At 37.6% G+C, this 26,791-nt stretch overlaps 1 protein-coding gene across 1 annotated transcript in view; it reads right to left on the bottom strand.

The window, feature by feature from the left end:
* The window catches only part of LOC145977724 (juvenile hormone esterase-like), a 144,032-nt gene that overhangs the window by 3,766 nt on the left and 113,475 nt on the right, over positions 1 to 26,791 (bottom strand). The gene's annotated exons all lie outside the window — the stretch shown is intronic.

The raw sequence follows: 26,791 nt of genomic DNA, 5'->3' as shown, positions 1-26,791 counted from the left end.
TTTCTGTTTTATCCCTATTATTTCCACAAGAAAGTCTTAAACCAATCGTACGGACCTGGAAACAAAAATACAGTCCGTTTGCCATGTGCGTATGGTATTGTCGCTTTCAAAAGTTTGCAACGCTTCCAGAGGGAAGCAGGGAAATCGGGTAACTCCCGTCGCCCATTACGCAATCTCTTTTCTCTCACTGTTCATTGGTGGAGCCGTCTCGCGTCACTACTTGCGCAGAGACTTGTTCTCGTTCGCCTAGTCTACAGTTACCTGTTATGGACTGCAGTTGTTTGTCCTTGAACACCCTCCCCCACTACCAAATGATTTGTGAAAGTCTTCTTATCTTCCCTCAGTTGTTAGTTGTGATTGGTCAGGGCATGTTGTTCACAATGTCGAAGCGTGTCACCTTGAACCTCAAGCAAACGTTAGGAGACAAAGCTTAAGGTGATTCAACTTCCTTGATATTTTTTTATCAGTTCGTTGCCTTGTTCATTTGTAATGAAAGTCTTCCTTTATTGGAATACTGTCCTTTCTTGATATATTATCACATCTTACGTTTGATATAAAGGTATTTTAATATTCAATGTCCTGGTGAAGAAAACAGGTTTTACATTTCGATAAATGTGTTCATTGATAAGATATGTAGCTACTTATGGCTATTAATTAGGTCATATAAGGTATAAGGTACAGTAATTTTAAATAAATTCGATTCCGGTCCAGGAGTGAAAATCAGCAAACGTAAATGGGTTTTGGACCATAAGGAACCGTTTCATCTGTAAAGTAATTCAATTCGGTCCAGGAAGTTTTTTTCCAGATAAATTTAAATACGGTCCAGGAACCATGACTCAGGATCAATTTAAATACGGTACAAGTTCCGTATTGAAATGAAATAATACGCAACTTGCATCGAATTTAAATTGTGCGAGAAAGAACGCTTGCTGTCCTGTTGCGTAACCCAATAGAACCCATTAGAACTTATGTTTTCCTGGACCTTGAACAACCCTGCATATTAGTTAGCATGGGAATCTATCAACGAAAAGTTGTCAGAAACTGCACTGGGTGAGAAAGTCAAAATTTTCACATTTATGGTTTTGGCATTAGTACAACAATATCATAGCATGAGTCTTTGTCGCAAAGTTATTGATTGAAACAGTGGTATTCAAACTGTGAGGCTCTCCTTCCTGTAGTACTCCCTGGACTGCATTTTGCAGACTGGTGAGTCTCTGACGTATGGACTCATGGGGTTTGTGCTGCGTGCTGTTCTTATGCGTTTGTGATTGCCCCTTCATCCATTCATCCTCATCTTCCCGAATAGCCCAAAGTGACAGAAAAGGAAAGAAAAATAAACAAAATGAGACCAAATCAACAGTGAAGACTATGTTTCTGCAACACTACCTGAATTTTGGAGTTCTGTGATGAATGAGCATCCAGGGTTAAGTAAGGAAGCCTTGCACATTCTGCTTCCTTCTGTGGCTTCCTACCTGTAAGAATCTGAATTTTTAGCCATGGTGGTGACCAAGTCCGAATACAATTCAAGAGATAATATCCAGAATGGAATGCGCCTTACAATTTCCAAATATGTACCTATTATACATTCGATGAACTGTGTGACGCTAAGGAACCACATACATTCCACTGACATTACTGAACATTTTAATATGCCTGTTATTAACATCTATTATCCAGGTTTTCTTACTGTCTGTGTGTATCCCATTTTCTCGTGAATCGGTGAATTGGCACCATCTCATAAAAATTTAAAAAATGTGCAACACCTGTATTAATCACACATTACACTGGTCTACGTTCATTTTACTGACTGGAGGCTGATGGTTGTTCTTTAGTAATTCGAGGGTGGTAAATCCAAAACCGAAATCAGTTTTTTCTTTCACGTCAGGTTTCGAAGGAAAATAGAAAAGTATCTAATATTAGGGATGTATATTTAGAGCAATGAAACAACGTAGTCCGTAAAGAGGTCACAAGATGGCAGCACATGGAATATTATTTCAATCAGTTATTCGAAAATTGTTAACTCCAAAATAAAAGGACAAATATTACTGACTTTGTAAGGAAAGCATATAGTGCATATTTCCGAATTAAATTGGGTGACCAAGATAAATCCAGGACACCTCAAAAAGTATGCAGGACCTGTGTAGACTAAAGAAAAGAAATATGTTAGCGTCTGGAACAACCTTCATGTATCAGTACAGAGAGAGGCATCTATTAAGATATTTTCAAAGGGACGAAGAACTTGCCTATAATGTACAGATGTGAAGGAACTAATTGAAGCTATGGTATGTACGTATAATGCAGAAGAATGGAGGCATTTTATTGATAGCTCGAAGAGGAGTTTAAGTGTGTGTTGCTGCATAATGGCAATAAGTTAGCATCCATTCCTGTTGGCCACTCTGTACATTTGAAGGAAAGCTACGAAACAATGAAAGAACTGCTTCGAAAGATAAAGTATGCAAATGACAGTTGGCTTCTGTGCGGAGATCTCAAGGTCATTTCAATGTTACTTGGTCAACAAGCAGGTTTCACGAAATATCCATGCTTTTTGTGTTTATGGGACAGTCGTGCAAGGAACGAACATTGGGTACGAAGACTGTGGCCTGCCAGGAAAAGCTTTGAAGTCGGGGCGATAAACATCCAGAACAAGCCGCTTTTTGATCCTAAGAAAGTGTTACTTCCTCCACTGCACATTAAGTTGGGATTAATGAAGCAGTAAGTAAAAGCTCTGGATAAGAATGGGGCTTGCTTTAAAAACATTTGCTCAAAATTTCCTGCATTGACGCATGAGAAAGTAAAAGCAGGTATTTTTGATGGTCCTCAGATAAGGATGCTAATGAAAGATGAAGAATTCTTACAAAGAAAGAACCGCACAGAGAAAGATGCATGGTGGGCCTTTTCTGATGTCATTACAAACTTTCTTGGAAACTTCAGGGCGCACAACTACGAGGTTCTAGTTGAAAATTTGTTGGTAACGTTTCAAAAGTTAGGAGTAAATATGAGTGTCAAGCTTCACTTCCTGCACAGCCACTTAGATGTATTTCCATCCAACCTTGGTGCCGTAAGTGAATAACAGGGCGAACGCTTCCACCAAGACATATAAACCATGGAGCACCGATATCAGGGGAGATGGAATGAAACATGATGGCCGACTATTGCTGGTGCTTGCAGCGGGACATTCCTGAGGCCACCTACTCCAGAAAATCAAAGAAACGAAAATTTTTGCCTAAGTAGGTATGCATGTTGTGCTATTCTGTGGTGTATGTTAAATTTAGCATAAGTACAGGCATCAGGAGTTGACTTTATGTGCTCGTGAAACAAATTCATCAATTTTCCGGAATCGCCTAAACTTTTTGTCCATTAAGAACTCCCTATTGAGAAAATAGAAACGTATGTTTGTTAAGCAACGTGACGTGATACTCTGCATGGACATCTGACTACGTCGCATTATCTTTGCAAGTGATGTTGGAATGTAGCCGGATATAATTATCTGAAAATTTTGAAATGTGATTTGTGAAACAATGCAACTTAATACCTGTTATCAGCTACGCCACCTATGTATAGTCCTATAATTTCATTATGTGCAGATATCTATATGGAAAATTGTTGGAGTTTAGTCCAGTGTTATAATATTGTGAAAATTTTCAAATGTGATTTGTGAAAACTTGTGACGTGATACACTTTTTCTGACTACATATTTGGAATCAGCGACCTCAAATTATATATAATCAGTTAACATATCTAAATCAGCAGAAAAAGGAATTTCATTATGTGCAGATATATATATATATATATATATATATATATATGGAAAACTGTTGGAGTTTAGCCCAGTATTATAATATTGTGAAAATTTTCAAATGTGATTTGTGAAAATTTGTGACGTGATACTCTCCCCTCCAGACACAAGATTATTAGAAAGTTGTTTTTTCTATAACATTCCAGCAGGTGGCCTTCCCTACGTGTTAAAAGGTTGTGCAAGCTTATTAGCCCTACCCTTAATGAAAATATTCAAACCTTTCCCTAGCTACGTCTGTATTTCCCAGGAAATGGAAAACATCTACAGTGCGTCCCGTACCCAAAAATAGTGGCACCGGTAACATTGAAGAGCATAGGCCCATAGCTTTATTGTTTGAGAAGTTTTCGAATGTCTTATTTATCAAAGATTGTTGTCACACATACCCCAGTAATATCTACAAAGCAACACGGTTTCGTCCCGGGGAGATACACTGTTACGAACCTAAATCTCCTAAGTCATTTCGTTGCAACTAGTCTAGAATAAAGAAAGCAGGTAGACGTCATCTATACAGATATATTCAAGGCCTTCGATAGAGTAAACCACGAAATTATGTTGAGTAAACTCTCGTGTTACGACCTCTTCAAACCAGCACTACATTTATTTGCTTCTTATCTAAAAAAAAACGTAAGCAGAATGTATCTTATAAAGGAATTTAAAAAAAAGAGTTCGCAGTTTTCTCAGGAGTCCCCCAGGGCTCGAATTTTGGACCTCTGTTGTTTTTAATTTTAATCAATGACTTACCAAAGTACCTGTGTGACTCATTCACTCTTATACGCGGATGACTTAAAATTCGGTAAGGCTATTTGTAATATTGATGACTGCAAATCGTTACAAAATGAAATCAATACAGTAACGAAATGGTGCAGAATAAATTATCTTAATCTAAATATAGGAAAATGCAGCGAAATGACATACTCGCTCAGCAGAAAGCAAATAGAATTCAATTACAAAATAAAATAACACAAAAATAAAAGGGTTAACGAGATGAAAGATCTAGGAGTTACATTTTATTCAAAACTATCGCTTGCAACACATATTGAAAGGGTCGTAAATGAGGCACACAGAAACCTAGGGTACGCAATTAGAATGAGTAAAGAGTTTATAAACAAAGAAATAATGAAAATAATATTTAACGCCTTAGTCCGAAGCAAAGTAGAATACTCAGCAGAAATATGGGCTCCTCAGGACAAAAAGTACTCGCATAAAATAGAAATGCTACAGTTTAAATTCGTAAGGTATGCCACTTACAAAGAAACAGGCATATATTCCCGATACGAATCATACACTTCTCTCTGTAAACACCACAACCTGAGCAAAAGAAGGAAGGTGCAATTGTTACAGATGCTTCGTAAATGAACACGGAAGAAGATATATCAACAGCATAGGCGTAGCTACGGGGTGTGCCGGGTGTGCCTAGGCACACCCTAATGGGCTGCTTTATCAAAGAGAATTAAAGACAGATATTTCAATAAGAGGGAAAATAAGCGGCAGTTTGTAAGAAGTTGAAAATGTCATTACTGGGTACAAACGTGTGCGTTATCGCTGATGAAACGAGTGCCTATAGATTTTCGATTTTTTTATGTCATTGGAGAACTAAGGTATTTACTGCATTCTACTGTGTACTACAGCGATTTTCTTCTATACCTGTCACAAGCTCCACGTGTGAGAGAGCTTTCTCCAAGCTTACCCAAGTTAAAACTAAATTAAGAGCAACTCAGATGCAGGGTAGATTGGAAGCCCTGCTCTTGCTATTTGTGGAACAGGAAAGAGCTTAGTCTATTGATGTAAATGAAGTTATTGATGAGTTTAAGAACATTGTACCTTTTGACAGACATCTCTTGTTATTGTAACATTTATGAACATTTTTGTGTGTGTGTATTTTCCATCAGGGGATTCCCCACTTTCTTTGACAGTCCCCTTGCGCAATTTACACTGGGCCTCAATTGCTGCACCATTGTATTCGTTAGGTACGACTTTCTTTGTATTATTTTAATCCGACATTGATATCTTTCTTGCTTCTTGAGTTATTGTGCTTTAAACATAGTGTGAGGCGATTTTCGCACGCCTGTCACTCGAAAACGGTGCCGATTTCGACATATTTTCACATGGCATTTTTTCCTTGTTTTTACTTGTCGAATCCCTTCCCAAGCGTTGTAACAGGTATTTTGCAACACCCTGTATATATACACGAAACAAATATTTGCACATTGTAATTACAATGTATTGTCATGGTAAATTATGTCATAGACTGCTAAAATGAAGACGCTGTACAGAAATATTATGTACAGTCACGGACACTTCTGGGTTGTAACATCACCATTAACTTTCAATGGGATCATTACAGACCAGAAGTAACCGTGACTGTACGTAAGATTAATTTTACACTCTGACTGTAATACTCGCCCATGGTGGTTTATCGCATCCTCAACTACGTTTACATCTTACCTTTAAAACTTTAAAGCCATTGTGTTAGATCTTCCATCACTTAAATATTTAGTTTCTAGTATCATTCCGAAAAGCTAGTAAATAAAATAAGGTCAAACTACTGTACACATATGTAAGTTGGCATTGCGTCTTCTACTTAGTTCCAGTTAATTAACGACAAATGTCCATTCCTATAGTTAAAGTATGTTTTCCTCTTACATCGTAATGTCAATCTACTGTACACATTTGGAAAAAGAAAAACATTTTGCCGACACCCGTGGCGGAGTGATTAGCACATCGCGCTACGACGCCAGGGGTCCCGGGTTCGAATCCCTGCCTGAGCATGGATGTTTGTGAGTGTCCATTCATGAATTTCATCATATCATCACTCATCATCATCTTCGCAAATTAGGCAAAAGTAGCACAATCAGAGAAGTAAAATAAAGGAAATCAAGACATTTTATGCAGATTCCCTTGTTTTTTTTTTTAAAAAAAAAAACATGAATTTCTCAATTTGCGCCATATTTTGTTGCTTGATTTTGAAACCGGCGGAACAGCGTTGTCAATTTTATTGAAGAATATTTTAGCTTTTTCAATTCTAAACACCGTGCACACAGCATTGACGGTGTAACTCTACGTGCCTTTCGTGTTGTATGTATTGTACTTTGTAATGGAAACAGCTAACCGTAATGTTCCATAAAATTCTTTCGTGGAAAGATTTTTGGAAGCATTTACGTAGCATTTATGCTAGCAAAAATGTTAAAGGAAATGCTTTCGTCTAAGGCCGACTTTAGGATGAAGAGTACGAGTGAAACGTGTGTGAAGTATAAGTGTATAAATTGCAATGTACAAGTAATTGGAAATAAAAAGGAAACTATGCAGCATGCTAGTTCTTTGAGCAAGTATTGCAGTCTTTTTTATCATAGATTAGTAAACCAGAGCTGGACATTTTCTGGCAAAATATACATTCTTGTTACGTTATTTTTAAAATCTCGAAGCAAAATTACTAACAGTTTGTGCAAGGACAGACATTTTCGGTGATTTATGTATGTAGTAATGTGGACATGCAGGCAGGTGAGCAAAGCATCTGAAACATGTGGTCACGTGCAAGTGTAATATTGAACAAGTAGGTATTCACGTTAATGATGAAAATTGTTAAGATTTTTTTTAAAAAATAGAATGTACTTAAAAGTTGTTCGAAATGTGGGTGTACAGAGATGAACAACTTATATATTATTTGTGGTAGTGTTAGAGGTATAGATTTTAGTGTTATATTTTAAGAGCAAACTTCAATGTAGCTGCCGATTTTCTTCTTTTGGTAGTTCATTGTTATTAACACTGACATCTGCAGCACATTATATTTTCGCTAATATATCATCAAATCCATGGTCCGTCATTCGTAACTATTCCAAACAAAACAGAGTCGATGTCGTTCCTAAAGTCTTAATAACAACTACTTTCTCCAGGTTCACGAGGCCAGTTACTTTCATTCGATACGTGCGTTTCGTTATGAATTTCGAAATGCACTCTATGCGGGGAAGTAGGTAAACGTATGTGTCAAAACATGTAGCGAATCGTTCTTTACTTTCCGAATGAGCCTAGTATATTTAAGCACACTTCGTAGCAAAACCTCTTGCTGTACGTGGCGAGCAGAAAGGCGAAACAACTTTGTAACAAAAAGGTCTCTAAATCATTTTCTAATTCAGGAGTGTTACCCCCATAGACATAAACCACCAATATAATAGATACACGTTCTCAACAAATATCACGCAGGTGGATGAGAAAAGGAGGGAAAGAATGGTGTTTGCACACACGCACCATGCGTTCCTTTCTGTATCACATCGTGAAAGCTGAATACATTATTAATGTTCTCTGCGAACGACTAAAGGGAGTGTGCCGTTTGCGACCGAATGAAAACTGAGACCACATCAAGCAAGTGGCCACAGTTGTACCTGATACAAGTAGAGATGTATCTTCAATTTGTGGTTCCATTAATCTTTATTTCTCTTGCAGCCTGCAATGTAACATCGGTTGAAAAAACAAGTATGTTTACATAAGTCCCACAGTGCTTGTGCATGAAGCTTATTACGCGACAGAGTCTGCTGCTGTAGGTAAACCTAACTTAAGAGTTGAGTATGCGCCATTACTTTTCAGATCAACCCCGCTCCCCACCACCACCACCAAATCAGTATGTTTTTATCAGGAAATAAGAGTCGTTAATATTTGAAGCAGTGATGCATTCATGGGGAGGCCCGGGGGGAATCAATCCCCTCTGAAAATATAAAACTTCCACCCGAATATTTCAATAACCTGGAAGAAATTCCTACAATTACTAGGAAATTTGGCAACCATTGTTCACGTTGGTTCTCTTACAATTAACTTTAACGTAGAAGGTTCTTTTTCATGACTTTTTCATAATAATAGATGCTGATTCACTGCCGGATCTACAAGCCGCAAAACCCCGCAGTGCGGGGGAGGGGGGAGACAAGTAATCCTTTATGGGGCCCTCAGCCATTGACATAGTAGAGGGTTCGTATATGCATATGTAAAAGATAAACGACTCAGGGTTACAGAAACGAGTACAATATACAGGCTACAGGTGAAAGTAAAGTTCCCTGTGCATATAGCTCCGTGCCATGAAGACGCATTTAGGGTATTTATTTATTTATTTAGGAAAAGATGCTTAACAGAACCAATAGTTCCAATTACAAAGGATCATTTTAAAAACATTTATAATAAAGATTAAATATACATTTAAAAAATTACAATAATACAAAACTACAGAATTACAATATTACAAAATACAAAGCAAAATATAAAAAAAGATAAAAAGATAAAATGGTACAGCCCCACATATTTTCTGTCGGCCATCTTGGAGGTAAACTGTCCTTGCAAAATGTCCCTCCAAAATTGAGGATCACCATTCTACATTGTCCAGGATCAAGGCTATTCGTCCACAGATATTTTTAAGCCCTATGCTGATTCGTGTCTCAGACCCACAAGAGTTACAGAAAAACTTGGGTAGCATCTTGGTCTTGGTGCAACATATTTTGGGCGCATTTTTCATAATGACCTATTTACATAACTGGCTCCATCCCGTTTGCCTAAAAAGTTGAATTTGGAGTCAAAATTTAAGTTTTCTGGATCTAGAAGCCTTTTTCACCCATACGCTAACAACTAGACATTCCTCTAGATTGGATTGGATTGTTGATTTAAGTCCACTTTATGCACAGTAAGGCTAATCGGGACTGGACCTACAGTTTAAAGTAGGATCCGAACCACTATGTGCCTCCACCGGGATTCGAACCCGGGACCCCTTGATTACAAGGCGACGACGCTACCACTGCGCCATCGGGGAGGACATACATTCCTCAATAGAGAATCAACTTGCATCCGCCCTTGTTTATTAAACACAAAATAATTGTCACCTCGGAGATACAAGGCAGGAAACAAAACGCATGAGTAACGCATGCTCCCACAACGTGGCTCGCAACTGCAGCGTTCGGACGGACCTCTATCGGAAAACCTTTCTCCGAATCACAGTATTGGAATTGACTGACCTCTATCAGAAAACAGTCGAATTATTACCACACAACGAATGTGGGCAAGATAAACACTGCCACTGTTCGAATTAAGTTTTCTGCTTTGCCACTCAGTGGCGTATTAGGAATTTCATTTCAGGGGTGCGTTTCTTTTTGTGCAGATATGTATATGTTACTAGTCAGTAAATTAACGATTGCCTTGCGGTTCAAAGTACCTTAGAACATTGGCTCTAACCTGGATCATTAGATTTTATGATATCATTTGCACGTAATTTGGAAACACTTAGTACAGTGTGTTCGTTTTGGCTCTGGGCCAAGATAGTGCGTGACATTCCGCATATGCCGGCATTTTCGTCCCGAAACATCTCGCTTCAGTGGCGAAGCTGGACATCTTCACGTAGTCATCGCAAGATTTGCCAAACGTCAGGGAAAGGCGACAATATTCCTCTGCAATAAACGCAAAGGTCATTGCTAATTCAATGTAAAAGCTCATACCACAGATCTTACGACCACAAAATGCATTATTGTATCCAATACGATGAGAATTATTAAATATTATTATATCGTTCAATATATGTTTTTCCTTTTAACAAGTGGAAATAACATACATTCGCATTGGCGTACCCAGGATTTTCGAAAGGGAAGATTACGTGTACTTTTTTTTGTAGTAATCATTCCTCATTTTTCCATTTTTTTCTACCTTTAACGATCTTATTTTTATATTGAGCTTAAGCAGGGATTATGACTCTCACCTAGAGCACGCCACTGGGCACTCGGAAGAACCTTGATGACTCCAGAGATATACTGCCGTGTGGCTGTAAACATGGGGATAGGGGCTGAAAAAAGGCCTGTTATGAGCCAGACCTTCAAGAGTGGGGGAGTAGAGATTGTTGGACCATGTCGTAGGTTCTGAAGAGTTCGGAAGAGTTCGACTGTTCTCGGCACCGGCAGAGACCAGAGAGATTCGCACCATTCTGCGATGAGGTGAGCTGTCCAACATCATTGCCTTGAGCAGGAAACTTGGCGGGAGGGATCGGTGCGCGGGGTAGTACCGGGCCCTCATTTCGATGCGCTAAACTTTAGCGAATCTCTTCCGTATTTCGAGCTGTTTCATACTGTCGCTTGGCTTATTTCGCACAAATATGCGAATATCCTGATAATTTTTTTTTAGTTCTTCTCTAACAATTTTAAAATGCAATTTTTTTAATATTCTGCTGCGTCATCGCCTCATCTCCCAATGACCGGACGCCTCGCCTCTGTCTCGCTTACTTACGCACATAACTTTAGCATGTAAACAATTATATTTATATTGCATAACGAGTACTAACCTGTGTTATAAGAGTTGCTCAAAATTGTTCACGCGCTATCTCTGCCCAGAGACAAAACGAACGCACTGTATATTAACATTCTAAGAAAACCCAAAACTCAAGAGCTATCGAACTAGTAACACCGAAAACTTGTCCAAATTTATATTTCCAAGTTCAAACTTAATGTCAATCTAATCTACCTAAAGTTTAATACAGTAAAACCTCGTTAATCCGGACTAATAGGGGGGATAAGTTGACCGGTTTAACGAAAGTCCGGATTAACTGAAATAACCTAAAACAACAGTAGAAACAGTTTATAACAACAAAACACGTTTATTATTGTGTATTTAAAGGCCATAGGCCTAATACACTATACAGTATAGTAAAATGTAAAGCAATTGTACTGTACATACGCTATAGCCACATTTAAAACCTTGCATTCTGCTTTTTTTTTGAGCCTTTTGCCTGTCCGGATTACGCGAAGTCCAGCTTATCGGGGTCCGAATTAACAAGGTTTTACTGTATTTATAAAAGATCAGCACTATGCCGTGAAAACTTAGAGCCTGAGCCTGCTGTTGTTTCGGCTCTGTGAGGCTGGTCAGTTTCAGAATGGTGTCATTCTTTAATCCACAAGGCTGCATCCTTTTCGGCAGTGAAATCATTGATGCCTGGGTCATTAATGGACGCGAATGATCTTTCAATTGTGTTTGTTACATATTTAAGAAATGGTATACTATATGCTTTCAATTTAATTTTCTTTGAGGGCGTAAAAACATCCCTGGCAATGATAAAAATATCCCCTCGTTGATTCGCACACTGAACACTACCCTCATTCCACAACTTTTTACGTCAATTTCGCTTGCGAATAATACTTTTACACTATATATAGTACCCGATCGTGATTTTTGGCAAACGGTGTATTCTTTACAAATTTCCATGAAAGAGTAACCTTGTTGAAACTTCCGATCCGCGTGCCACGATAAACGACAATGCTTTTGTTTTGAAGGATACTAGGAAATAACGACTGAAAACTTCCTCGGCACCAATAATGTTATCACAAACTCATTTTCTTTAAAAACTTTTGAGGAAATAATTACGCGTAACTGCTGACACACACAAAACAACTGTTTACAGAATTTAGCAATCTAACTGATAATATTTCTAATTAACTGTCACAAGTCACTCAAATAGCTGGAAGTTTTCATACATTGTTGTAGCGTACAAGACAAGCTGGTTATGGGTAAGTTAAAATTTAAAATATTCTTAAAGAAGAGTTGGAAAGTTTTAATGGTTGGGACAGAATTCAAGAAGCTGTATGGTGCAGTTACATATTATGTCCCATGAGACAACTTTCTGTCCCATGGTACAGTCTTTTCGTTTTCGTTTGTGTAAGACATTGTAAAATTTGTTTTACAGTGTACTATTTTGAATGAGGTGAACCGTCAAAATCCTTGGATATAGATAGTTTAACAATTGTCCTTTAGCAGTGGAGTAGATTAGGGAGCGTAGGGGACAGTGCCCCCGCAGTTTTTGAAACTTTTGCTTTGGCCTGCTCAATTACATTCTTCCATTCTTCTCTATTCAACAACACACCTTTCTTCTAGTTTTGGATCTTTATGCACCTTATTTCACTTCTAACGTCGTCTATCCATCTGGTCTTGGGCCTTCCTTGCGATCTTGTACCAAAAGGTTTCCAGTTGTAAATTTGCTTTACAATTCTTTCTTCGGGCATTCTTTCCATGGGACCCAACTAACTCAATCTTTGAGCTTTGACAAATCTTCCTATATTCTTATATTTTATTAAAAAATCAAGTTCTTCGTTTGTTTTTATTCGCCATAGTCCATTAGACTGTCTTGTTGGGCCATATATTTTCCTTAATATCTTTCTTTCAAATAAAATCAGTTTCAGAATTATATCTTCCTTGAGTAGGCTACCCAGGTTTCGCAGCCTTATGTAACAACAGGTCTTATTATGTATTGATACAATTTTAATTTTGTTTTCCTGAAAACTAGGTTAGATTGGAATATACTTTTATTTCCATAATATGATCTGTCTCCAGCTGCAATGCTTCCTTTGATTTCTTCTTCAAATAAATTATTTCCATTTACTATTGACCCGAGGTATTTAATGACTGGACCTGTATCTATACTTGCTTTATGTTCGTTGATATTTCTTCTTGTACACCTCATATATTTTGTCTTATTTTCATTCACTCTTAATCAATATTTCATTGCCTGTTGCTTTAATTTAACAAGTGAGTTAACCACTGATTGCTTAGTTCTTGCAGTAATTACAACGTCATCTGCGTATGCACAGATCTGTCTTAACCAGGGACCTGTAACGTAACGCAATTCATTGGTATTTGTCACAGTTCCGCGTTATTTCCGTACCGGGTACCGCGTACCGGCCCAGGTGCCGTGGACCGTTCCAAGGAAAATACCAGAACCTCTTGGTAAGGCGAACAGTAACGCTTCTGCTATACCGTTCCGTTCGTACCCGAGAGTGCTTCGGGGACGACAGCTTTGGGTACACAGAGTGGAACGTTCAAATACCCGTACCAGAAAGCATGGAACTTGTTCCTTCTCTGAATGCCGGTTCCGTTACGGTACGTACCTCTCCTTAGAATCATACCAGTACAAATTCATGATGGGTATACCTGAAACTTTGGGATCGGGTACAATTGTAACAAAACCTATTTTCAACAAATCAAATGGGTATTGAATGGATCAGAAAATATATGTCACGTAACTCTTAATTTTAAAACTTTCATTGTTGAATTCTTGAAAAATTGATAATAACTAATATTAATGGAGGTTGTAGGCAATATATATATATAAATAAATATGGAATCGTGAGATTTGTTATTAATAATGCTACTTTTATATAACCAATACACGTAATATTAGCGTGCAAGGTGATGCCAACATATTAAAAAAAAATCTTTTCGAGCAAGAGAGGGAGAGTTCGACATGATGATAGTTTATGTAATTAGAATATTACCAACTAATACATGTGGAAAAAAGGGAAAGTTAATGAACGCCATATTGAAAAATGTTACCTCTTAAGATAGAGAAGTGAAATTCGGTTTGGTGGTAGATCTTGCTAATTAGTACATGTTAAATCAACATGATTGTGGAAAACCGGAAGTTGATGGACGCCATATTGAAAAATGTTACCTCTTAAGATAGAGAAGTGAAACTCGGTTTGACGTTAGCTTATGCTAATTAGAGTATGGCAAATCAACATGATTGTGGAAAACCGGAAGTTCATGGACGCCATATTGAAAAAGAAATACTTTTGAGTGTCGATTTAGTCTTTATTTATTAAAAATAAATATGAATTAAATTAATTATAAATTTCTGCAACTTTTACCAATCGCGTCGACGATGATGAGTGATGATTAGATGAAATTCATGAATGTGAATTGACACTCACATAGAACACCTATGTCAAACCCGGGACTCTAACCCGGCACTTCGTCAACTAAAGCACTTTTACATTGATTGATAATAGTAGCCCTACATGTACAAATTGACATATATATATTTTACATCTAATCTCTCACTTTTACTCGTTCCAATCGAGAAGTTCAAGTTACAATTCAATGCTTTGTGACGTGTTAAAAATTTGGTGCTTACTTGTGTGTCACAAAGTGGGCATTATCATAAGTCAATTATTGGAGTTACAACATAAAATAAATAATTTTCTATACTACTGATGATATTTGTTCCAATGAATTAACGACACGAGTTTTGACTATTTGAAGTGCGAATATGTAAATCACTTGCAAGAACACGTGACTGATTATTTTATGTAATTAGGAAGGCTGATGATTACATGAAATTGAAGAAGGGATATGTCAAGTTTGGACTCGAATCAAAAAGTTAGGTGGCGAGATCGTTGTTATCCGGCGGCTTAACGAGCACTTTCTTTCACATTTATAAACCATATGTTAGCATGATGCTTACGCTAATTGAAGACTTATTACAGAAAATAATGAATAAACTTAGATTTTGCCCTTGCACATGCATTCCATATTGGCACATGTATGACTTGACGATCCACTTCGAACGGTTGTCTCCTTACACACTCCGAGGTTTCTTTGTTTAAATCCGAACACTGCAGATATGGGACGTTAAGAAGAAACCATACGTCCTGTACAGGACAGATAGCTTAACAGAGTTGTCACTTGTCTGAGGAATGTCAGTTGTGCTGCTGTAGTGAAAATGAAACAGCCTTATACTAACGAGGGGTAAGCACATATGGATTACATATATGTTAAGGCTAAAGGAAATGCACGGTAGGCTGCGCGCTTGTACCAAGAAGCTTACCCTAATCGAACTTTTCATCTCTGTCAATAATTAAATAAGACGTTAAATCTTCTACCAGGGTTTAAATCTTTTAAAAAATATAAGGTTATAGCTCTTCTCGGTAGATGAGTTAGTAGATTAATGCTACGGTGTGTTTCAGACCTGGTGGAGCATGCGTTTTTTCTCTAAAATTTCCACACAGCACACACACACACACACACAAACACACACACACACACACACACACACACACATATTATTGGAATGTTAAAGAAGACACGGAAGTAATAAATAAGATTATTTCATCAGGTAGGTTTATTCGAATGATTTATATATATTTTTTGACTAAAATTCGCATTCAAATATTTTCTTCTCTATCTTAAGAGGTAACATTTTTCAATATGGCGTCCATCAACTTCCGGTTTTCCACAATCATGTTGATTTGCAATGCTTTAATTAGCATTATCTACCGTTGAACCGAATTTCACGTCTCTATCTTAAGAAGTAACACTTTCCAATATGGCGTCCATCAACCTCCGGTTTTCCACAACCATGTTGATTTGCCATTCTTTAATTAGCATAAGCTACCGTCAAACCGAATTTCACTTCTCTACCTTAAGAAGTAACATTTTTCAATATGGCGTCCATCAACTTCCGGTTTTCCACAATCATGTTGATTTAACATGCACTAATTAGCAAGATCTACAACCAAACGGAATTTCACTTCTCTATCTTAAGAGGTAACACTTTTCAATATGGCGTCCAACAACCTCCGGTTTTCCACAATCATGTTCATTTAACATGCACTAATTAGCAAGATCTACCATCAAACTGAATTTCACTTCTCTATCTTAAGAGGTAACATTTTTCAATATGGCGTCCATCAACTTCCGGTTTTCCACAATCATGTTGATTTGCCATACTCTAATTAGCATAAGCTACCGTCGAACCGAGTTTCACTTCTCTATCTTACAAAGTAACACTTTTCACTATGGCGTCCATCAACTTCCGGATTTTCACAATCATGTTGATTTGCCATTCTTTAATTAGCATAAGCTACCGTCGAACCGAGTTTCACTTCTCTATCTTAAAAAGTAACATTTTTCAATATGGCGTCCATCAAAACCGGTTTTCCACAATCATGTTGATTTTTCATGTTCTAATTAGAATAAGCTACCATCAAACTGAATTTCACTTCTCTATCTTAAGAAGTAACGTTTTTCAATATGGCGTCCATCAACTTCCGGTTTTCCACAATCATGTTGATTTAACATACACTAATTAGCAAGATCTACCACCAAATCGAATTTCACTTCTCTATCTTAAAAAGTAACATTTTTCAATATGGCGTCCATCAAATTCCGGTTTTCCACAATCATGTTGATTTTTCATGTTCTAATTAGAATAAGCTACCATCAAACTGAATTTCACTTCTATATCTTAAAAGGTAATTTTTTTCAATATGGCGTCCATCAACTTCCGGTTTTCCACAATCATGTTGATTTGCCATGCTTTAATTAGCATTATCTACCGTCGAACCGAATTTCACGTCTCTATCTTAAGAAGTAACACTTTCCAATATGGCGTCCATCAACCTCCGGTTTTCCACAATCATGTTGATTTGCCATTCTTTAATTAGCATAAGCTACCGTCAAACCGAATTTCACTTCTCTATCTTAAGAAGTAACATTTTTCAATATGGCGTCCATCAACTTCCGGTTTTCCACAATCATGTTGATTTAACATGCACTAATTAGCAAGATCTACAACCAAACGGAATTTCACTTCTCTATCTTAAGAGGTAACACTTTTCAATATGGCGTCCATCAACCTCCGGTTTTCCACAATCATGTTGATTTTACATGCACTAATTAGCAAGATCTACCACCAAATCGAATTTCACTTCTCTATCTTAAGAAGTAACGTTTTTCAATATGGCGTCCATCAACTTCCGGTTTTCCACAATCATGTTGATTTGCCATACTCTAATTAGCATAAGCTAACGTCAAACCGAGTTTCACTTAGTAGTGGGATTGACTGTATTACTGGCGCGATAAATGATGAGCCCCCCTCAAGCAGATTTGCTTACACTTAAAACAAGCTCAACATGAGCATATGAGCTTTTTGCTCAAGTGTGGAACCCTGTTTAATCCAGGATTTTTGTAAAAATGCCCTCAGCAATTTCCTGAGAAATGATGAGCCCCCTCAGATTGATTTGCCCATACTTACAAAAGTTGCATCAGCCAGATTTTTGTCCATAAATTTGTCAAAAATTGATATTTTTTTGGCCACACCAGAAATTCAATTGGATACCAGGTTCAATTTGTTTATTTAATATTAAAACAATGCAATATGCAGAGACCCTCTAGAATTGCTCCGTGACTCTCTCATTTCTTACATCATAAACATATGATTTTTCTCCTATGAGAATAACACTACATATGGTGTCATCAGGTAATGCCTCATGGAATTCACAGATAATTTTAATGTTTGTCCTGTCATTCACCACAACTTGTTTCCTTTTTGAAGTGTTGATTACAAACATGGGTCTCTGTGCCTTGAATTCATCTGGTGTGTAGTACATGTCAGTATTGCCAGTAGTGACCCTCTTGAATGCCGAAAATGCCTCATATAATTTCAGGAAATCATTCTTGGACATGTCTAAATTATAATTTTCTCTAGGAAAGACCTCATTTCTGCCATTTTTAAGATATATGTTCTTGATGTTGCAGTTATCAAATTTGCTTGAATTTTTTTCCTGATTATTGTGTCTCCCAGTCTGAAACAATACCACTACAAAATCAGGCATGTCGTATTGTATGCTGGAGAATGAATTTGTGGCATCAAATTCATAATAAGAACCAGTTGCGGGCTTCTGTACGCATTGATATGTATAAAATTGTAGAGAAATTTGTGGATTTTTTAAAATATCTGCTTTGTATTTAAGAGCATAACTGGCCTCATATTCAACAACAGGGATTCTTAACTCCATAGTCTGAATAATGCATTTGCCTGCATCTGGTAGGGTATTAGGCAGAGCTTCCCCTGTAGAGTTTAATGTGCTGTACCTCATCAAAGCATTGTTATCATTTGCAGCTCTTCTAAATGTGATTCTTAAACCACCCTTCCACATAATATCTTTGTAATCTGAGAAGAATCCAGGCAAAAGGCGCATAGGGAACAGCACAGTGTGGTTTTTAGATAATATCTTATCACCAGCCTCAAATCCACCTATTTTGTAGTAAGAAGCCTCGGTTTTGGATAATTTTAATGTGGCCAATGCTGTGGAGGTAATGCCGGGATAATCCACTCTGTTTATAACAACACCATGCTTTCTGATCTCAATTTCAGAGAATAAATGTGGCACAAAATTATCTACCAATCTTATATTAGTATTTGCCGGATAATCTGTACCATCGAGCTTTACAACATCAAATTTGATGTATAAATCTGCTCTGTGAGGGTGTATAAATCCATCCCCTACATCAAGATCAACCTCAATCTCTGTGTTGGGTTGATTTAAATTTGCAAATGTCCTCCTGTTTGGAGGGAATGATTGTAGCTCATAACTCTCAATATTTTCCATTTTCTTCTTGTATGTATTTTTATTTAAATGTTAATCTCTATGATTGCAGTTGTTGTGGCTCCAGCAAAATCAACTAATTCTTCTTTTTCATTAGTGACCATCAATTCAATATTATCTATTCTATTATGACACACAGGAAAATATAATGTTGGGGATGGATTGTAGATAATGGGCTCCATAAATTCAGAATTAGGTTTGAATGTTGCAATGATGCCTGTTTGTTTGTGAGTGCCTATGCCATTTGATTTGGTGATCATACCCTCAGCCACATTACAGTGAATATTTAGAGTCTCTATGGCTAAGAATTTAGGTATATTCATAGCAGTGTGTTTGATGCCTGGTTCAAGTTTTGTGTTGTTCTCAAATCCTAACAGCTCTCCTATAGTACCCAGATCCACTGTTTCTGTGGCAGATACAATCTCTACTCTGTGAGTGACAGAATTTTGACTTAACACTACACCTCTGGGTAATTGAGCATTTAGAGTGGATAGATTATATTGCCCTGGAGTGATGACAATTTTTTCATCCCCAACTGCAATTGTGTTGTTGTGGTGTGTAATATTAGGGATCAGGTACATGCCATAAAATGCCCTGAGAGCTATTGTTTTGGGATACACTATGTCATCATGCAATTTGAGTTTCAATATTGAATTTTGGCTGGTGAGATGAAATACCCCCATGATGTTTCAGATACCACAAGGCTTTTTGAAAATCTTCAATTGATGGTTTATTTATTTGAGACATGTATCTAAGAACAGATAAACACAAATGTCCGCAATTAACATCTTTGAAGTTTTGAACACGGGCATTATTGTAATAAAGATTAGGTGATTTTAGATATTTTATTAAATTTTCAGGTGGAACACCTCCAAATGAATCAAATACAAATGCCTCATTTTTTAAATATTTAAGATAACAGATCCAGTGAGTGCCTTGATTTTTGTACTCATCTAAATTAACAATGCCACACTCTTTGTTGAGTGGTTGTTCTGGTAAAGAATCAGACATGTACACACCTCTAAAATGTTTGATGCCCAGTGGCTTGATTAAAGCTTCAATATCTTGGTTTGTAAGCGGCTCTTGTTTTTTTAAACTTATTCATGGCTCTTTTAACACCTTTGCCTTGTTTCTCAATGGCCAGGTTATGGCGCTTCAATTCATCTAATTCTGCCCTATTTTTCTTGGCATCTATTACTGTTTTTGCTATGGCGGCTGATCCCCCGGCCAAGCTCCCAACAGCCCCGAGAGCAGCTAAGATGGCAGGGATGGTAAATATAAATCCCCCCACATGTGATTTTTTTCTTGATTGCTGTAATTTTTTTAATTGGGGGGTACTAAGCAACAATTTCATACCATGCCCCTTTGCAATACAAGAATTTTTTTTCTTGCGCTGCTTTTTGGTTAAAAGACTGTCAATAGGCCCAAGAGATTTAAGACCTGCATAAGGTATTTGATACATAACACCCTTGGCCTTCATTGTAGGTTTATTATATACATATCGTATCGTACCCAAGGTATTGGGTAAGAAGTATAAAGTCTTAGCATAGCAGGTATCAGAGAAAGGAATGCTGAATAAGTAATCAGGCAAAGGTCGGGTGATTGACTTGGAAGGCGTATGTGGCATGAGTGTTGGAATTGTCAGGAGGTGTGATCAGTTGGCGAGAATACGAGAGAGAGTAAGGTCTACGGATTGTGAGAAAGGAACGAAGTGGGGAACGATTATTGGACGATGGTGTGTGACAAGAGACAAGTGATAGTTGAGAGGACAAGCTAGGAACAATCTCCATATATTTGTAAGGCAAGTGATATCCTTTCCTTAACCAATCCATATCGGTTCAGTCATGGAGAGTATAAAACCCATATTTAATCTAAGCTAATTTCTATCGCCATTCCTTTAAAAGGTAACCTCTTGCATTTATCACATTTAGGCCAAGCGAGTGATAACCATCTAAGAGATGAATGAGGAATAGCTACATCACCCAATTAAATCTAGAGGTTCTTGGTTCGATCCCAAACGCAGCTTGGGAGTTGCGTTACGTGGTGGAGATACGTGGGCCTTTTCATTTCTTACAGGAATGAAAATAAATTGTTAACTTATTTAGAATTGAACCCCACCCCAAATTGCGTTACGTGGTGGAGGCTGCTTAGGGCTTCTCATCCATTTTTTTGCAAATGCGATACAGTACGTGAAATACTGCGATTTTCATCTATTTCATCCCGAAATATGATGAAAATAATAGAGCCTTCTAGCTTTTCAAATTACGTATGTGCGATATGGCGCCGGAATTTTCACTTGTTAGCGCTTCACGTTGTGTTAATTATCAATTGTTACCAAAGATCAAGAAAAGAAAGCAAAAGGTAGGCCTAGCAATATGCTACGGAAATAAATAAGAGTAGAGTTTTAACTAGGTTATTCGGCGATTGGCTTGTGAAAAGATGAGAATTAACATTAGGATGTTGCATAAAGGTTGGTTAAATATTTTAAAGATGTGTTCGGTACTGTCGTCACTCTGTTACGCGATTGTTGAACCTAACTTATCAAATTTCCGGGAGAGTAAACAATTGAATTGCTGATAATGTCCTGTCAAAGCCACGGGGGGATGAGAAATGTAAACAAGCAACTTAGTGCTAATTTTAAGCTAATCAAGCATTTTTCCTGCGCATAGGCTAATCATAGAATCATGGCGCAATCTAGATTTATCCACCCCAACATTCTCGAAACTATCCAGTTTCAAGGTAACATTCACGAGGATGTATTAAAATTCATTGACAAATTTGAAAGTTTAGCTATTCTTAATGAGTGGAATGACTCAAAGAAAAGGCAAATGCTACCGGCATTTTTGGCTGATTCAGCATTGGAATGGTTCAATACTTGGGGTCTAACTCAGGAAGCACAGGATATAGATTTTGTAACTTTAAAAACTAAAATTGTGGAAGAATTTACGGAACCGGGGGACACTTTTCAATTAGAAGAACAAATCAGATTACGCTTCCATCAGGAAAATGAACCTGTTTCAAAGTATGTGAGAGAAAAACAGTTATTGTTATTAAAATTAGATCCTGCCATGGACATTAGTGAGCAAATGAAGCAAATAAGCGGTGGTTTACAACCTAACTTTATGAAAGAAGTTTATAACAGGGAATATGATTCAGTGCATGAAATGTTACGAGACCTGAAAAATGTTGAACAATTCAAATATCTTGTGCAAAAACGTAAAATTCTAGAAACTGAATGTGAGACAATGAAAGCTCTGTCGTGTTCTGAATCGAGTCGAGCCTACATGCCGACTCAGCAAGCTATCACATTGCAGCGCACGGTCAATGGTCATGTTGACATAAATTATTCTCAGGCTAATCGGGAGATCGAGGAAAGATTAAATGCACTGAAACAAGACCTTGATCAATTACAGTCGAACACGGGACTCCAGTCTCATGAGTCAGATTTAGTTTCGCAATTTCAGAATCTTGAGGCTAAAGTAAATGCACTTGCAGATCATCGGAAAAAACATTCATTCACTGAGTCAACATTCTCATATCCAGTTAGAGAATATGAACATAGAGACAGAAACAATAGAAGAACCTATTATCATAATAGTAATCATAGAGATCAGAATAGAAATACTTGGCATAACAACCACAATAATAATCTCGACACACAGTCGCAAAGCTCGCATAGGGGGCGATGCCGCAATGGCGGTAACCCTCGATTTCAGCGTTCGCATTTTTCATCTTCATCGCCGCGAACATTTTTGGAGCAACAACAGGGACGCGAAGATCCAAATAACCATACTAATCAGGCTGTTAATGCAAATCACTCTACTTTTCGTAATAACAGAAGCAATTTTAAACGAGTAAGACCTGCATATGACGGGGACCTAGGTGCAAGGCCTACGGGGAAAACACTAACGGTCTCTACTTTTCCTTCTGAAGATTTGATTTACATCAATGTGAAAGTAGATGGGGAAATTCGACAGTTCATCCTGGATAGTGGAAGTCAAATTTCGGTAACGGGAGATAAGAACATACCAGTCAATGCCAAGCGATTTAATATAAATACTGCGATTAGAGGGGTCACATTTAGAATTGTTAAGGATTTTAATCAAATTACTATATTAGGAAATGATTTCTTGAAGGGACAAAAGGCTAAGTTAGATTTTGAGGAAAATAAGCTTACATTGCATAGATTTGGCACACCTCCTAGAAACCAAATTAAAAATGAGAATAAGAAAGCCTTTGACGTGTCAATCAAAGTTACCCATTTGTTACATCATGTTTTGCAACCAGAATTTGTAGCTGCTAAAAAGATAAAAGTGAAACCCAGGACACATTTGTGCATTCCATTGAAATTGGCTAATTCATATGACAAAGATAGGACACTCTTGGAACCGGACCTACAGTTTCAAGAGAAAACGGGATAGATGGTTGCCAGAGCAATTATTAATCCGGATTCGAATCTCATTTGGATCACAAATCCTTTAAATTATAATGTTACAATTAAGAAAGGCACTATTATCGGGAAAGCTGAAACATGGGATAGGCCAATCATGAGTAACAATAATGATGAGAATAAGGATGAAATTGGTGAACAGGCACAGGTTTTTGCGACGGAAGAGTTAGGGAACGTCAGTGACGCACGGGCGGACCCTAGTCGGTTTGATGTGAATCCGAATTTAGAACCCCAGCAAAAGGAGCAACTTTTGGCTGTTTTAATGAAATATCCACATGTTTTTGCGTGGTCAAAGGATGATATAGGTAGAGCCACGAATTATAAACATAGAATTCAACTAAAAGATGATACAGAATTTCACTTAAAATCCTACCCGATTCCAGTCCACCTTCGTGATGAAATTAAAGATCAGATTGAGACTTTATTAAAGCAAGGTGTTATTTCTCCTACAAAATCACCCTTTAACTCTCCAGTTATCCTTGTAAAGAAGGCTAAGGGGGGTTATAGATTATGCCAGGATTATCGCAGATTGAATGTTTCGTCTGTATTTGACGCTCTGGGTGTGAATAACATCAATGAAATATTATACAATATGGGGGGCAAGAAATATTACTGTACGGCAGACTTGAAGAGCGGATTCTTTAATATTCCTCTCACCGAGGACAGTAAGAAATATACAGCATTTACAATACCAGGAATGTCACAGTATCAAATGAACGTCGTGCCACAGGGCCACGTCAGTTCATCAAGTGCAATGACTCGTTGCATTCACCTAGCGTGCTCAAATTTAGATCCCAATCACTTTGCGCATTATGTGGACGATCTATTTTGCTTCGGAAATACCTTTGACGAAATGCTCGTAACTCTGGAGAAAATGTTACAATGTTTACAGGCTGCGGGATTGAAACTTGCAATAGAAAAATGTCACTTCGGCTACACTGAGGTTATTGCTTTAGGACATAAAATTTCAAAATTATTGATTCTATCAAGAAATATAAGACACCGACAACTGTGAAACAAGTTCGCACATTTCTCGGATTAACATCTTATGTCAGGAAGTTTTTAAAATCATATTCCGAGATGGCACTTCCCTTGCAAAAATTGATAGGAAAAAGAAGAAATTTCTCTGGGGGGAAGAACAGCAAACTGCGTTTGAGAGGTTGAAAGAGGCTTTACTTACAGCTCCTGTATTAATGGCATATGATCCATCAAAAGAAGTAAGGGTATATACGGATGCAAGCAGTAAGGCTATTGGCGCGGTGATTTTACAACCGAATGCGAACGGTGATTTTCAGCCTATTTCCTATTGCAGTAGAGTTTTAAAAGACCACGAAACTCGACTTTCAACCATCGAGCAAGAATTGTTGGCAATCATATACGCATTTAAGTCATTCAGATTCTTTTTACTTGGGAGACATTTCGAATTATTTACCGACAACCAAGCAATCACATTCATTCGCTCCTCAACGCAACTTTCAAACAAATTATTTAGATGGTACACGTTGATGGCCGAGTTCGATTTTACGCCAATTCACTGTAAAACTACACAAAATATGGCGGATGCTATCAGCAGAGAAACAGAACATGATCCAAAGGATGAAGACGAGGAGCTTCCAGAGCCACGTACATTGTTATTGTTAGATGAGACAATTGATGTTGCTATACACCAACGAGAGGATTCTTTTTTTGGAAATATCATCAATATTTTGGAAGGAAAAGAAGACGAGGGGGGCAACAACCCACCCAACCCCTCCCTGCAGAGGCAAGCTTGCTATTACGTTATGGAAAATGGACTTCTTTACAGACAACATAAACTGGGGGCTACGACTAAAAAATTATTATGCATACCAAAGTCACTTCGCAACACTGTCATTGAGACATTGCATAGTTTACCAGCTGGAGGAGCGCATTATGGCTTCACTAAAACATACAAAAATGCGTTGGATAGGATTTACTTTCCATTCATGAAGAACCATATTCAGAAAATGGTCAAGGAGTGTGTAATTTGTCAGCAGAATAAGCGCATAAAAGGAGCGCCATATGGAGAACTTTTAACGTTCAACTCACAGAAACCATTCGATAGAATCGCTTTAGATTTTAGCGGACCGTATCCACCAAGTGGTTTGCTCCGCCATAAATATATACTAAGTGCAATCGATCATGGTACTCGATTTTTAATTGCTCAATCAGTAGCAGATACTTCAAGTGAGACAGCAGCTAACTTCCTTTTTGAAAATGTAATTCTACGCTTTGGATGTCCATCTCGTATAGATACGGACAGAGGTACTTCATTCACAGCTAGTTTATTTAAAGAACTATCGGAGAAATGTGGAATCCAACTTAAATTCGCACCAGCAGCTAATCACAATTTAATTGGCTTATTGGAACGATCACATGCTATTTTACAGGGACTTATGAAAAACTTCGTGAACTCAAAACACACAGACTGGCTTTTATACTTGCAATCGGCCGTGTGGTCGTACAATGTTAATTACCAGGAGAATTTGAAGAACAGTCCATTTTTTCTTCTTCATGGATTTACGCCTAGATTAGTCTGGGAGAGCGGACTACATTTAACGCCCAGTGTGAATGTAAACAACGAGATGAGATTCAAGATTCTCGAAAAAGCACGAGCAGCAGCTTATGAGTCTCTACAGAAACGCCACCGACAAGCAAAAAAGTACTACGATAAACGTCATCAGTCCATTGAATTTACGCCAGGAGAATTGGTTCTAGTATACGATGGTAGTCATCGTGTACACACCGCTAAATGCTTTTCGGGAGTATATAAAGGACCTTGTAAAATTATAGCAAAAGAAAATCCCAATGTTTACAAAGTGGAATATAAGACAAAACGAGGACAGACAGTCGTGGACTCAATTTCGGTCCAGAGATTGAAGAAATACTACGCTTCGGAACACGGTAGCGGCGATGAGAATGTAAATGGTGATGATGAGACTGAAGAACAGGAACAGTCAGGAGTGAATGAGTGAGAACATACCTTTTACCCTGTACGTAACTTCCTTTTCAGTACTCTGATGCACTAAATAAATGTTACATCTTGCAAATATTTTTTTTTAAACGAACAAACACTAAAATTATGTGAAATATTATTGTTTAGCCCTTAATAATTGCACGGCAGTGTAAAACTAGTTATTACCACACTAAAATCATTAGTTATAACACGTAGACATCGAGGTTTCATAATAATGAACAACAAGTACAGTAACGCGCAATAATAATAATAATTAATATTATTGTATTCACGGATAGTGAACAAAGGGAATGGTGATGAATATAAATTGCGCGCAAGGAATTTTCCTCAGATTTTTGTAGGCCTGCAGAGAACTGATGGAAATAATCTTTTGTGAACTACAA

Source organism: Lepisma saccharinum, chromosome 23, assembly GCF_977018435.1.
Source record: "Lepisma saccharinum chromosome 23, izLepSacc3.1, whole genome shotgun sequence".
Taxonomy (NCBI): Eukaryota; Metazoa; Arthropoda; class Insecta; order Zygentoma; family Lepismatidae; genus Lepisma; species Lepisma saccharinum.
This window is presented reverse-complemented; position numbering and strand designations above follow the sequence as displayed.